Source organism: Microtus ochrogaster, chromosome 7 (genome assembly GCF_000317375.1).
Source record: "Microtus ochrogaster isolate Prairie Vole_2 chromosome 7, MicOch1.0, whole genome shotgun sequence".
NCBI lineage: Eukaryota > Metazoa > Chordata > Mammalia > Rodentia > Cricetidae > Microtus > Microtus ochrogaster.
Genome location: NC_022014.1, coordinates 30,474,056 through 30,488,417, shown reverse-complemented (window position 1 = coordinate 30,488,417; position 14,362 = coordinate 30,474,056). Strand labels below are relative to the sequence as shown.

Genomic DNA, 14,362 nt, shown 5'->3' with positions numbered 1-14,362 from the left:
TCATGTGTGTAATCCCTGCACACAGTAGGCAGAGGCAGGTAGAGGCTCATGTGTGTAATCCCTGCACACAGTAGGTAGAGGCAGGAAGAGACCCATGTGTGTAATCCCTGCACATAGTAGGCAGAGGCAGGAATATCATAACTTCAAGGTTATACTTTACTATATAGCAAGCTATCTTTAAAAAAAAAAGTTAGGCAGCACGGTGGGGCAGACCTGTAATCCTGGGACGTGGGGAGCTGAGGCAGGAGAATGGTATGTTCAAGCCCAGCATAAGCTACATAGTAAGACTCTGATTCTGACTTTAAAAAAAAAAAACAACACAGCAACAGTAGCTGTGAACACACGGTGTGTGCCAGGCACTGCAAAGGCACGCAAATCATTACATAATCATTTATTCACTCCTTATATTGAACCTATTAAGTATTATCCCTATTTGAGAGGAAACTAAAGCATAGAAAAAGTTCAAAATATCCTAGTAGATCAGGTCTTGGGGTGTGGAAGCTTAGCCACTTAACTCTACTCCCACGGCCAATAGGACGAAAAGAGCAACACACACACACACACACACACACACACACAAAATCTCTCTTTTAGGGCAGGAAGTAGGTTGGCACTCAGTCATGGGAGGAGGCCTGCGTAGGATTTCCAGCTCATCATCCGGCTGCTGTCTGGTCATGATGGGAACTGCTCATCTTCCATCCTCGTCACCACCATCATCGTCAGCATCATTGGAAAGGAAAGCACAGCTGAGTGTGGTCTCAGCCTAGCCTGGGCCCATATTAGGCAGTATACAAGGTGTGGCCACCAATCTCTTGGAAATCTGGGCAGACCACCCAGCAGGGTTCCCACCCACAAGCTCACTCAGAGGGCAGGAAGTGGAATCCAGAGAGAGAAGCTGGAGGAAGGGGGGCCCCAAGCAAGACATGTCTATCCACCCCACTGCCATGGCAACAGCCCAGGGATGCACTGAAGAAAGGGTGACCCAGTGAGATCAGCGTCCACCTTGTAGCCCTCACCTCAGGGTTGCTGGGTTTTTTGTTTTGTTTTGTTTTTTTAAAGAAAAATAGAAGTAAAGGAGATTTCGTCCTGGAACTGAGGGGCATGGCCCTTCCTGGGGGGCATGTGCCTAACAAAGCTTGGGGTCAGGAGACAGTCACAGGATGCCAGGCAGACCTGAGTGTTCTTCCATGCAAAGATGAAGCCGCCGTCTTCCACACTGCTGGAGAACCACTCCAAAAAATGCAGACCGACCCTCATCATGGAGGCCAGGGATCCTAAGTGTTTCCCAAACGTGAAGCCTGACAAGGAGAACAATCCTTTGCCTCTCTGTTGGTGTGCCATTCAGAAGGTTTCCCACAGTCCTCCCCACCCCCCACATTTATCTCACCCAAGGCTGAGATGGAACCTAGGGCCTTGAACATTCTAGGGAAATGTTCTAACTCAAAGCTACAGGCCTAGTTTTTTGTTTGTTTGTTTGTTGGTTGGTTGGTTTCTTACGACAGGGTTTCTCTATGTAACAGCCCTAACTGTCCTGGAACTCGCTCTGTACACCAGACTGGCCTCTGTCTCCCTAATACTGGGATTAAACGTGTGGGTCACCACCTCCTGGCTGCCTAGCTGGTTTTTTGAAACAGGATCCTGCTATGTAGTTCAGTCTGGTCTCAAATTCACTGATCTACCTGTTTCTGCCTCCCACAAGCTAGGATCATAGGTGTGAGTCACCACACCAAGCTCCAAAATCCTACAATGTATCCTGACGTTAGTGTCGTGGTGCACAACTTTAATCCCAGCACTCGGGAGGCAGAAGCAGCTGATCTCTTAGGTCAAGACCAGCCTGGTCTACAGGGTTCCAGGTTAGCCAGAGTTTCACAGTGAGACTGTCTAAATAAATAAATAAATAACAGGAGATCACAAATAGAATCATGTGACAATGACAGAGAAAACCTGTGGTCAAATGCTAAATCCACAATGAAACAACTGGACAAGCAGACAAGTGACTGGAGAGAAAGATTAGAGACCAAAGGCAACTGTGTAATCAGTGAGACTGATGAGTCGTGGTCTACCTCCACACCTTGGATTGACACACACTGAAATGTAATAAGAAAAACTGCAAAAATCTACTGGAAGCTGATACAAGTAAATACTTATAACATCTTCGGACTAGGCATCAAGGATGACACTAGCAGCAAAACCATTAAACACATAGACGAGGCAGGCTGGAGAGATGGCTCCCCAGTTAAGAGCACTCACAGTGCCAGAAGAGGACCTGGACTCAACTCCCAGTGACCATGTGATGGCTCACAGCCATTCATAATCTCCAAGGATGCCAGGCACAGTAGCAGGCATGCACATAGCACACATACATGCATGCAAGGAAACACTCATACAAAAAAAAAGGTTTTTTAATGGGCTTTCTGTTGGGTCCCCAATTCCTACTTAGGGATTTTATTCTAATGGAACTCTGAGAATAATGCAAAAACACAACAAAGCTTGCAGTAGGAAAATAAAATCTGAAAACTTGTTCCACTCCAAATAGAACCAGCTAATTGGTACAAGAATACTTCCATGAAACAAAATGCTACACAGCCCCCAGCAATCTGCAAAGCAGACAGTTCAGCAAGATGAAACACAGTGTGTGTGCTAAGTTCAGAGTAGCAGGGCTGCACAGGCTGGAGGCACACAGAGATGGCTCATTCCGGCAGTGGACAGGCCGGGAATATTAACAGGGTCAAGACCGCTGCATAATGCTCCTGACCTTGTCCTCTACCCTTGGTTCCACTCACAACAGCTTTGCCTTTGCAACATAAGAGATACAACACAGCAGTCTGATCAGAAACGAAAGCTCAATTCTGAGGTTCTAGAATAATCTCCCACTCTTACCTTGGTATCTAATGCCAGCCCTCCAGATCCAAACTCCCCTGGTCAAACTCCCTGCCATCCTTTTTGTCTGCTCAGCGGTGTCACCAAGAAATAAAAGCCATTTGTCCAATCTCCAAGACTCCTATTCAAGTCACTTTGACTCTCACTGTTCAGAACTTAAGGCTTTGAGGGTAGAGATGTTGTTTTAATACAGTAATTCTGGGGCTGCTGACGCAGTCCAGTTAGTTCACTGACTGCTTGCCTAGCGTGTGCAAAACCTTGGGTCTCATCCCTAGAACTACACCACCAAGTTTGATGGTGCACACTCATAAGGCCAGTGCTGGGGAGGTGGAGACAGGAGGATCAAAAGTGAAAGATTAGTTTAGGATAAAGAGTGAGTTCATGTCCACTGTTATTATGAGGCCCATCTCAAAAAGATAACTGATAGGCAATAGATAGACAGACAGATAGATAAAGACAGATTCTGTAACGAACTCCCTAAACCTCAAAACTCGTGCAGACAGAAAAGGGTAGTATCTCGCTGGCACCCACTGTATCCTATTCAGCCCTTTCACATGTAGAGGGACACAGACAAACTGGAAGGTGTCAAGGGAGGTGGCCGCAGCAGTGAGCTATCTGCAAAGAGGTCCTAGGAGGACTGACCTGAGAGAGGAGGTGTGAGATCAACCAGGGGAGAAAGGAAATCCAGGGCTGTTGGGTCAAAGGGTAGCTGGTCCCTAGCACCCAGGGACTTACAACTGCCAGGGAAAAATGACTTGAGGACCAGAGTTGCCAGCCCTGGGTTGGGGCCTTGGTGTGGCTAGCCAGCTGGAGCATTCTGCGGACCACATTCCTATGGGATGGGGTGGGGCTTACAGACACAAAAAAAAGAGTGGAAGGAAGCCGTGGGGCCTCAGCAGAGTGCGTGAGCGAGCACAAATTATCACAGCGCCAGACTAATAACAACCCAGGTATGCAAAGAACTGCACAGAGGTCCCAGGGAAAGAATGAGCATAGAGCTGAGTGGGGGGAGGGACGGGGATCACAGAGGAAGCACGCCTGGAATAGCACCGATGAGAAGATGGGGAAAGAAATGAAAAATCGGACGAGGCTCAATGCCAGATATTCTGCCGAAGGAAACATGAACTTCCCCTGCACGTGAGGAGAGTAGAGTGGAGGGCTTCCTGACCAGGTGACAGTCAGGAGAACTTCAGGCACTAGGACTGCGGTGCAATGGCCTAGGGAAAGAAGTGTCCCTGAGGAGGAAATCGGAGAGTGTAACCACTGGGAGGGCTTCACTGACCACTGGCTGTGGGAGCAGGCTCACTCTGTAGCCAGCTCGGGCTTTGTGGGCTTTTAACTGACATCCAGTTCTCCACCGACCGTCGCTGGACCATTTGGTTTTCTTTCTTTCGTTCGTTCTTCCTTTCTTTCTTTCCATCCTTCCTTCCTTCCTTTTTTCCTGTAACCACATGGTCAGCATGAAGATACAGTCCCTCTCCTCCCAAACTTGGGACAGCTACCATGAGATGATCCTTCAAATCCCTGCTGGCTTTCTCCAGAATGTGAGGAGGTCTCGAGGAATAGCAAAGGATCACATGAAGCCTAAGGATTACGCTAGACCTGCAGGCATTCATCACCTTTGGAAATACCAAGGGATTTGGGTTGGTTATAAAAAGGCAAACGGAAAACAAAGCTCATGCCAGCCCGAGCACCACCTTAAGAGCAAGTGACATGAAAGTGACAGAGGACCAAAGACATCACTGTGATACCACAGGGAGGGGTGCTAGGAGGATGTGGGCGGGGCAGAAGTTGGCAAATCTAGATGTTCCCAAGAAATAAATGCATCAGCCAACACTCTCTGGGGGCAATCTCTTGGGTGTACTTACAGCAGACCAGAATCCAAAGCCAGTCTGTGTACAAAATAATGTCTAAGTCAACAGTATAACACATATCTGATGGTAGTCCTTATGTGTGATGACACAGGTGTCAATAAACACATTCCACTCTAGCTGTATAATGAAGAGCACATACTCATGTGCAAAGTACAATAAGTAGCTGATGGCATAGGTAACAAATAGCTGGTTACATGTATGTGATTCTAGTTCGCCCCACATTTTATCACTATTTTAAGAGTAACTCCTTCTACTTAATAAAAACCAGTTCACTGTATTGTGCTGTGCTGTGCAGGTGGTAACCCAACATCCAGTGTTTACCATCTCTTGATCTACGCTGTCCAGGTTTGGGCAAGTGCACTCTACAGTGTCCACACAACAGAGAAACGGTCTCATCCTGTAATTCACAGCTGTCCTTGTCATTAATCCATACCTGGCTATTCTGAGCAGCACTGAAGTGGCCCTCGGTGGCCAGGCCTGCACTACAGGTGAGCCCCACTCCAGGTATTTGGAAAAGGGTCAGATGGGAGTCAGCCTGAGGTAGGATAGCAAGTGATCCACCCTCCCCCAAACAGAACTATGTGAAGAAAGCTGAAGGAAATACGAGCCACCACCATGCTCCCCCGTTTGGCCACTTTCAAAGGTCACCCAAATCCTTCACTCAGAAAAGAGAGGCTGGTCCACCAATGCCGGGGAGTCGACAAGCAGCTCACAGAATCTCATCTGTGAGCTTTGCTTGCGAACACTTCTAAGACCTATTTAGACAATTGAAAACGCGCAAGGCTCTGTACAGACGTTTCTTCACGGAAGACATCCAACGGCCACCAAGTGTAAGCCAAGGTGTTGAAGAGGAGGAGAAACACCACAATCAATCAAAAGGCAGAGTTGCCCAGCTCAGTCCCAACTGATACACTCCAAACACAAGCTCCACCCCTCGGGTTCCGGGGTGGTGGCAGAAGAGGGGATGTCAAGACTGTAAGAGCCTAAGGAACAGGAAGTGAGGTGTGAGTGTGCCTCCTAGAAATGCCAGAGGCTACACCTATGGAGTCTCAGTAACATGGCTGCCTAGACACGACCTGAATAAGGATGATGCCAACAGACATGCTGAGGTGGATGGGGCAGGGTGTGCCTCACAAGGCGTCAATCTTAGACAAAGAACTACAGGTGACTAAGGAACGTTAAAAGGGGAGAAAGAGTCTCCCCCAGAGAAGAGCATGTCAGGTAGTTACCCAGTACCAAACGATTAGCACTGAAAACATTCAAACAAGCAACATTATACAGACAGAACATATTTATGTATTTAGCAATATGTATGTATGCATATATATATGTATGTATGTATGTATGTGTGTGTGTGTGTGTGTGTAACCATAATTAAAGAAAAAGAGGCTCTTCATTTGAAAGAGAACAAGGAGGAGGGAATCTGGGAGGATTTGGAGGGGGAGATGGCAAACTATAGGCTTAGTTTTCTTTGCCAACAGGGAAATGCAAATCAGAAGGACAGTGACACCAGTCCACGCCTTGCATAACGGTGAGAGGAAAATAACCCAGCCACAGTGCGGATGAGGGTGTGGAGAAACTGTACCCTCGTGCCTTACCGGTAGGAATATAAAAAGGTTGAGCCACTTAGGAAAGCAGTCTGGCAGTTCCTCATAAGGTTAAATAAATAGCATGTGATCCTGGACGCATCCCCAGGAAAACTGAAAACATGTGTCCACACAAAGGCCATGTACACAAACGTTCAGAGCAGCCTCATCCATCCAATATAAACAACTCAAGCTGTTCCTTGGCTGATAAATGGATAAGAACAAAATGTGGTATATCCCTACAATAGAATATTACTGTGCCATAAAAATGAATAAAGGCCTGGTATGTTAAATGCGGACAAACCTTGAAAGCATGATGTTAAAAGTCACCAGTCACAGAAGGTCACATTGTTATGAAATGTCATAATCCATAAAGACATAAGTAGATTAGTGGCTGCCAAGGGTTGGGACAGGGCAGGGGTGATGGGGAATGACTGCTAATATATACAAGGCTTATTCAAGGGTGACGGAAAGCGGCTGCATAACTCCAGATATAAGAAACGCCACTGAACTGTCTACTTTACATAATTAATTACATAGCATAAAACTTGTCTTTCCCCTTCTATAGGTAAGGAAACCGAGGCACAGGAGGACTCAGTAACTGGCCCAAATCACGTACATACCTGGAGAACGCAGTGGTCAGGTACTGTGGCCCTACGGTCCTTGGTGTCCTACCCCACACAAGCTATGGTCCTTCTTGGCTTCCACCATGCACAACACATAAAGGGGCAGACCTCAGCCCTCTCATTCCTTTCCAAGGGGACACAACAGACAAGAAAGCTCCCTCTTTCCAGCTGGGAACTTCAGGTAGAGACCCCGAGGACACAGCCCCACATAGATGGGACCTCCAGGAAACATTTCCGGTGGCTCAGTGCCAGCATGAATGTCCTTGTGCTGCTAAGGCTCACAGCATCTCCAGCCACCCCACTACCATGACCCCATGCTCCAATGCTTGGCCCTTCCCTTGGATACAGATCATCCTTCATCGTCTTCCTTCCCACCCCTGGAGCCTCCCAGGCAGCATCTCGCTTAGCTCCCGATGAGAATCTGCTTTATGTCCTCAGCCTCCCTGCCCCATCCCCTCGGCTTTCTCTCTGTTCGCATGCTATTTCCTCAGCCGCGGCATATTTTCCTATAACATCATGTCTGATCCAGGAGGTCCTAAAAGCACTCCTTTCCTCTGCAGGGATTCCCTCCTCCACCCAGCCCCAGCTCGGCCATCTCAATCCCTCCCCACCCCATCCACAGGGGGTCAGAATGCACACTCTCACAGATGCACCCGAATTCCTCAGCCACAGATCCTCTCTGACGACAGACAAGACACCCACATCAGATGGATAGGATGTACTTACAACTTAAAAAAGTTTAAACCCCATACGTGTACCTGAATAGCAAGATCGCTCCTACCTCCTACTTCTTGGCTGCCTTCAGAATACCTTTCTCAGCGTATTTTCTGGACAGAAGAGGAGCTACATCACCTCTGAGAAAGGGCAGTCAGGCCCGAAACAGCACAAACCAGACAGGGCTGTGAAACCATTGGAAGCTGACCTCCCGGGGCCTTCCAGAGTGACAATGAGAATGTGATGGATGGGAGCGTTTGCTGGCCATGATTTCCTAGCGGAGGCATGCATTGGCAGCCCCACATTCTCCAGCAAGCTTGGAAAAGCTTTGTAAATGAGACAGGGAGCGATCAGCAAGATGTGAGAGGAGAACGGGACATGAAGGACTGGGGGCTAGGGAGGAATCTCCCACCATGGCAGCCAGCAGGGCCTCCGAAAGCCTAGCTGACAGGGTGCAGGCCAAAACTGCGCTCCTTATGGTAGTGAGGGCTCTGCCCATACCGCCCTGCCTGCCTGCCAAGAAAGAGTGTCTGCCCCCTTGGGTGTTCTGGAGACCCACCTGCCCCTGGATGTGGGTTGAAATGGTTTGCCATTCCACGGCAACAGAGCCCCTGGCCTCTTGTTAGAGCGATGTGCTAGTTAACCAAACATGAAGACGAGGCTCACAGGAGGCTCTCCAGCCTCTCAAAGCTTCCATAATCTGCCCCATGGAGAAATAAACGCAGAGGTTGAAGGAAAAGGCCACCCAGCCTGCCCCAGGGTCACCACCCCTCTGTTCAGGTTTGTTTTGTTTATGAGAGGAAAATTCTCCCACTGTTCACAGAGATGGGTTCACACAATCCTTCCTCCCCAGCTTGGGAGATGGGTGAGTGCTAGGCTCTGATACACCAGGGCAGACCAAGAGCGGTAAACTCCACGCAGCGCGGGCAGCCTGGGTCTGTTCGTTATTTCTGGGGGCTGTGGCTTCAGGAAATGTCAGAAGCTTGTGTCACCAACCCCGGGTGGAAGAATGAGTCAGGGCACTGATCTTGGCTCCTGCCTGTTTGTTGCTTCCCTTCTGAGGCCACCAAAGCATGTCTGAAGCTGGCTTTCACATCAGCATCCGCATGGCACACAGGGGGGAGTGACAGCATCCACAGTACTGCTAGGCCCCTCTCCTTGGCTGGGATCTGTCCAGCTCCTGGGGCCTCGTGTGGACAGGGGAAGCTCTGAGATGGAAAACAGATAACTAGTCCATGTGATGCCTGCATACCCTGGAGTGCTGGGGGGGGGGGTGCGTCATGTAAATGAGGCTCAATGTGACCTCTGTTTCTTTCCAGCTGGCCCACCTCAAACTCAAAAGAGTTTGTGAACTGCCCTGAGCTTGTAGAATCAGCCTCAAATCGCTTCCTGGAGTGCTGTGACGAATGTGTCCGAGTTCTTTAGGTCTTCTTTTCTCTACCTTCAGGATACCTCAAGCTTGCTGGAGGAGCATCAAGTTGGAGCCCCACTGAACAGCACGGGGCTCCAGTTCCACACCCAACTCATCTACCCACGGAAAATGCAGGGAACATTTCCCACACATTTCTTAGAATGTCAAGTTCTAGAAAACGCAAGGACCGCCTTCAGGGGCCCTTCAGGGTGCACCATGATTTCATGTTTAAAACTGCATCGTAGGAGAGACCAGTAACTATGAAACCATGAGAGAACTGGGAGGAAGGAGGGCCCAGGAGGTCGTCATTTGTCTCCACTTTAGGTTTTGTTTTTTGTTGTTTTTTTTTTAACTTAAAACACCAGACACTATTCAATCAGATGCATCTATATTTTTCATTGTATTTATTTGGCGTGTGTGTGTGTGTGTGTGTGTGTGTGTGTGTGTGTGTGTGTGTGTGTATGTCAATGTGCACACTGTCATGATGCGCATGTTGAGGTCAGTGAACAATTTATGGATTCAGCTCTCTCCTTCCACCATTTGGCTCCTGGGGATCAAACTCGGGCTGTCAGCTTAGTGGCAAGACCTTTACCTGCTGAGCCACCTGGTCCACCTTAGAGGACCCATTTTTATATATGCAAAGCAACTTTATTACCCCAGAGCCATGCTAGGGGTTGAACCCGGGGCCTCACACTGCTAAGCAAGCACTCTACCACTGAGCCACATCCCCAGCCCTTAAACAGACTTTCACTGCCTCCGTAAATGCTTTAGCAGAGTCACACAGATCTCTTCTAAATAAATGCATATGCATTTTTAAAAGAAATAAAAGAACAATATTTTAAATCCTGCCTTTCCTGTCTTATTCCTTTTAAGTCAAGAAATAATTCACAACATCTGAATAGCTGAATCACACATATTTTACTTTATGGCTACATTAGAGTCGACTTAACTACGTTCCCCATTGTTGGATACTTCTGCTGTTACATAAACCACGCCTCAATGAATATGCTTTCCTTTTATATGTTACTGGGGATGGAATACAAGGGCTCGTGCATTCTAGGCAGGCACTCAATTACTAAGCTACACAGGCCAATATCCCCGAAGATCCACCTCTTTCTGTATGCTCCACAGGTATTGACTGGGCACTTACCACCTCAAATTCTCAGTGTCCTTGATGAGCTCATCTGTACTGCCATCTTGCCCCACCGCCTTTAGTCTTGGGCCTCTCCAGAGAAACCTCTGCTTCTACTGCACAAGGCTGCCAATCTCAGGACATTTTCTCCCCAATCCTGCTCTGTAATCACTTTCAGAAGTGGGTTCTTCCAGCTCCAGCTGGCTCTCATTATTCGCTGTAGTGACAGTCCATAAAGTTGCTGCGAACACCAAGTTACAGACTACCCACCATTGCTCTGAAGAGAAACACTGGGTTAAGTTCCTGCAGCCTCTGGTTGCAACATTCTTGCAAATGGATACACAGTCTTGTCCACTGAGCGTGTGTTAAAAGATGCCTACTTAGTGCACACAGCTGATTCCTCAGCACTGAATTCCCGGCCCTCAGCACTGTAAGCTATGCCTAAACCAAAGTGAGATCCAACACCTCCATTTTCTCTGAAAGACACACCACTTCAGGTCACTAGACAGCATGTCAGCGCCATGCTCAAGTGCCATCTAAAACAACAAAACCACCAAGGGGAAAAAGGCAGCAGAATGTGAAAACACAGCAGCAGGGAGACTGTGAAGAGAACACTTGTTTACAGTCTGAGAGCTCAAACGTGTTTACAGTATGGGCCGGAGACAAGAGCATCTCCTCATTTGACCTCGCCTGGGAACGTGAACATGCCATGACTCAAATCTTTCACCTCTTGGCACACGTTGCTGTAAACATGCAGGAGAGGGCATATTTATTTGGGGGTGGGAAGAGGGTTACACATAAACTTTAGCAAGTAGATGAATGTGCCAATGTGGTACTCACAGATGGTGAAGGTCAATGGTCTTCTTTCTGCCCTTGGTCCTGCTGGTTTCTACAGGCCTTACAAACTGACTTAATTTGCTTATCAGCAACCAGCCTTTAATCCTGCTGAAGGTTCCCTTCTCCTGGGGACAATCACAAGCATAGCTCCACCATAGGCAACAGGTTGGTGGCCATAAGGAGGTGACTGCCTGTTTCCTCAAGATGTGGACTTGATAAAAAAAAAAAAAGTGAAAAACCGCAATGCCTAAAATGTACAAGCTTCCTGCACCTCAGAATGTACTGCCTTTCCCAGAATTCATTTCCCTCATCTACATCTCATGCCCACCCCCCACGCCAGGCTTTTCCTTTCGCTGCCCGAGACATGCAGTGTTGGGATAAGACTATGACCCTTCCCTCTCTCCGTAAAATGGGTCCTCGACCTAACATCCAGTTCCTGCAAATGTGACTTTCTTTAGAAGTAACATCTTTCCAGATATAATGTAGGGCTCTTGATTGAAGCTAATCTTGGACTTCGAGTGGACATTAAACCAATAACTGATGGCGGAGAAGGAGATGGCATGAGGCCCTAATGACCTGCCACCCAGCCAGTGCTGCTAGCAGCTGGGAGTGAAGATTCCCCTCAGAGCCTAACGCACCATTATGACCGAAAGGCTCCCGAACTGTGAGAAATTAAAACCGCCATTGTTTTCAAAGGCCACCCAGTTTGTGGTCATTTGTTGTCACAGTCCTAGAAAGCAAATATACCTAGGTAGGCAAAGAAAGTGCTGCTCTTCACACCTGGAAACACCTACAGGGGGTTCGCTAGCACAGAACGGAGAGTCTGAGTTGGGCTGCACCGGATGGGTGCAGGCCTCTGGCTCCCTTGAGAATTCACGTGAAGCAAAGATCATATCGGAGGATGTGATTAACAGCAGGGAAAGGACTCAAACAGACTGGGAAAGATTTCCAACAACAACAGCAACAAAAGTAAGACATACAACCAAGTAGAACACATATGCGTGCACGAACACACATATGTGCATGAACACAGACACAGAGAAAGAAATGGAAGATAAAATGTGGGACATAACAACCCAATGAAAGGCATAATTCCCTGGACAGTACAAACCATTCTGAGGATATAGACGACGGGTGAGCTCCAATTCCACCTTGGGAAGGTTTCCCAGAGGCTGTAACTTTGTGACCTTGGGAGATGATGAGCAGATATTAAAGACAAGTCTGAGAATGTCTCCCATACCACCACTTCCTTGGCCATCTTGACTGAGTTCATTGATTATATTTACAAAATAATGATTATGTTCCCCAAATTAATGTGAAATAAATGAGTTGAACATTTTATACCTATCTTTCAAGACAAAATTACCAGGGAAGCAGCTGTGAATTATTTGATTAACACCCATGAGTTAGAAGATGGAAATATTTACCAGACTCCCTTGCAGCTAGGATCTATATGGTTCAGACCAATTAGGTTTTGATGATGCCTTAGTTCAGAGAGTGTCAAGATGTGAAATACCCTTTCATGGGAGGATGATGCATTAGGAGCCAGGGTTCTGGAGCTGTAAACCATTGCCTGTAACCTGATGGCTTTTCAGTTCTTGGTGGCTTATTCTAGAGTAGTTTGGAATGTTCGTTTCTGAAAAATCAGCACAGTGTCTCTGCTTCACTCTTTCAAGCAATTCTCAGAATTACCTAAACCCCTTTTGTGGGGGTTGAGAAAGGGTCTCTCTGTGTAGCCCTGGCTATCTTGGAACTCACTCTGTAGACCAGGCTGGCCTCCAACTCACAGAGACCACCAGCAAATTATATAAACTCTCAATCACAGTCCATGCACTCTGAACTAGCAGATTCTGTTATCTGCACTCCAAACCCCATACTTGTATTAGTTCCCTGAAGGTTTGTACCACGCCCACAGTCTTCTTTTACACATTTTTCCCCACATGGGTCCATGGCTCCTGAGCTATTCATTGCCACAAGGATGAAACCATATTCAATAAGTGAATGAATGCTCCAGCAAATTAATAAGTTTCAATCATTTACAATATGTAAAGAAAATTTAGGGGGCTGGAGAGATGGATGGTTCAGCAATTAAGAGCACTAACTGCTCTACCAGAGGACCCAGGTTCAACTCCCACATGGTGGCTCACAGCTGTCTGTAACTCCAGTTCTGGAGGACCCAACACCCTCACCCAGACATATATGCAGGCAAAACACCAATGTATATAAATTTTAAAGCATTTTTAAAAATTTAGAAAGCATTATCCAGAGGGAGGGTAGGCCAGTTTATCAAGAGTTTCCCCCTAAAGAACCAGACAGGTATTTTCTGCGATGAAGATACATACAAGTTTTGTCACAATGTGCAACACTGCACAGGACTGTGAATTGGGCGTGGCTGTGTATCAAATAAGGTGTCATTAACAAAAAGCAGGTGACTGCTTTGATTTTGTTCATGAACCAGAGTTTACCACCCTCTGCCTACCATAATAAACCACCCATCGAATGACCTCCACTTAAGAAGACCTTCAAAGAGGTCAACTACACACTGGGCCTCCACTCCCAGTTCTCGGCTGAACGAGTTGGGAGTCTAATGTAGTGGCTCCATGTCCATGTGGCTTTCCTCCTCAGCTTGCTCTTGGTCCTAACTGGGGAGTGAGCACCCACATGTATTTTGCAAGAGCAAAAAAAATTTATCTGCCCATCTAAAATTCTTTGCTCCCAATTGGCTGAGACACAAAGAATTCCCATTTCAGTCTTTAATTAAAATGCAATTAAAAATGCATATGGAAACTTAAGTGGACGCAGATTCTAGTGTTTGCGTTACAAAATGTCTCGAAACGCTTCGACATGTGGTAATAATAGCTAAACAAATTTGGCACCTAAAAGATAACTTCTGCCCCAGAATCACAGAATCTAGGGTGTCACAAATAGAAATTATATTAGCATTTTACCCAGGGTCCCAAGTGCGAATATGTGAGAGGCTAATATCATGTGGCCACCTTCCCAAACGCCATCCTTTCTTTCTTTCATTCGAAAGCACTTACCTCCCCATGTCTCCAGCTCCTTAAACTTTAAGGGACCAGTGTATGGAGGTGAGAAAAATACACGATGTGAGTGTCATGATCTCCTTACAGGACCAGCACTGAGATGCTGACAACACAACAACCTGCTCGTTAGCATGAGGGACCAGAGAGCTGCTCTGCGTAAGGAAGCAAATCCACGGGCTGGAGAGAGGGCTCCAGTTAAGAGCAAATCCACAGGCTGGAGAGAGGGCTCCAGTTAAGAGCAAATCCACGGGCTGGAGA

General features: G+C 47.2%; 1 protein-coding gene across 1 annotated transcript in view; it reads right to left on the bottom strand.

Annotated features, from left to right (window-relative positions):
* Window positions 1-14,362, bottom strand: part of Ntn1 (netrin 1) — a 180,653-nt gene that overhangs the window by 91,662 nt on the left and 74,629 nt on the right. The gene's annotated exons all lie outside the window — the stretch shown is intronic.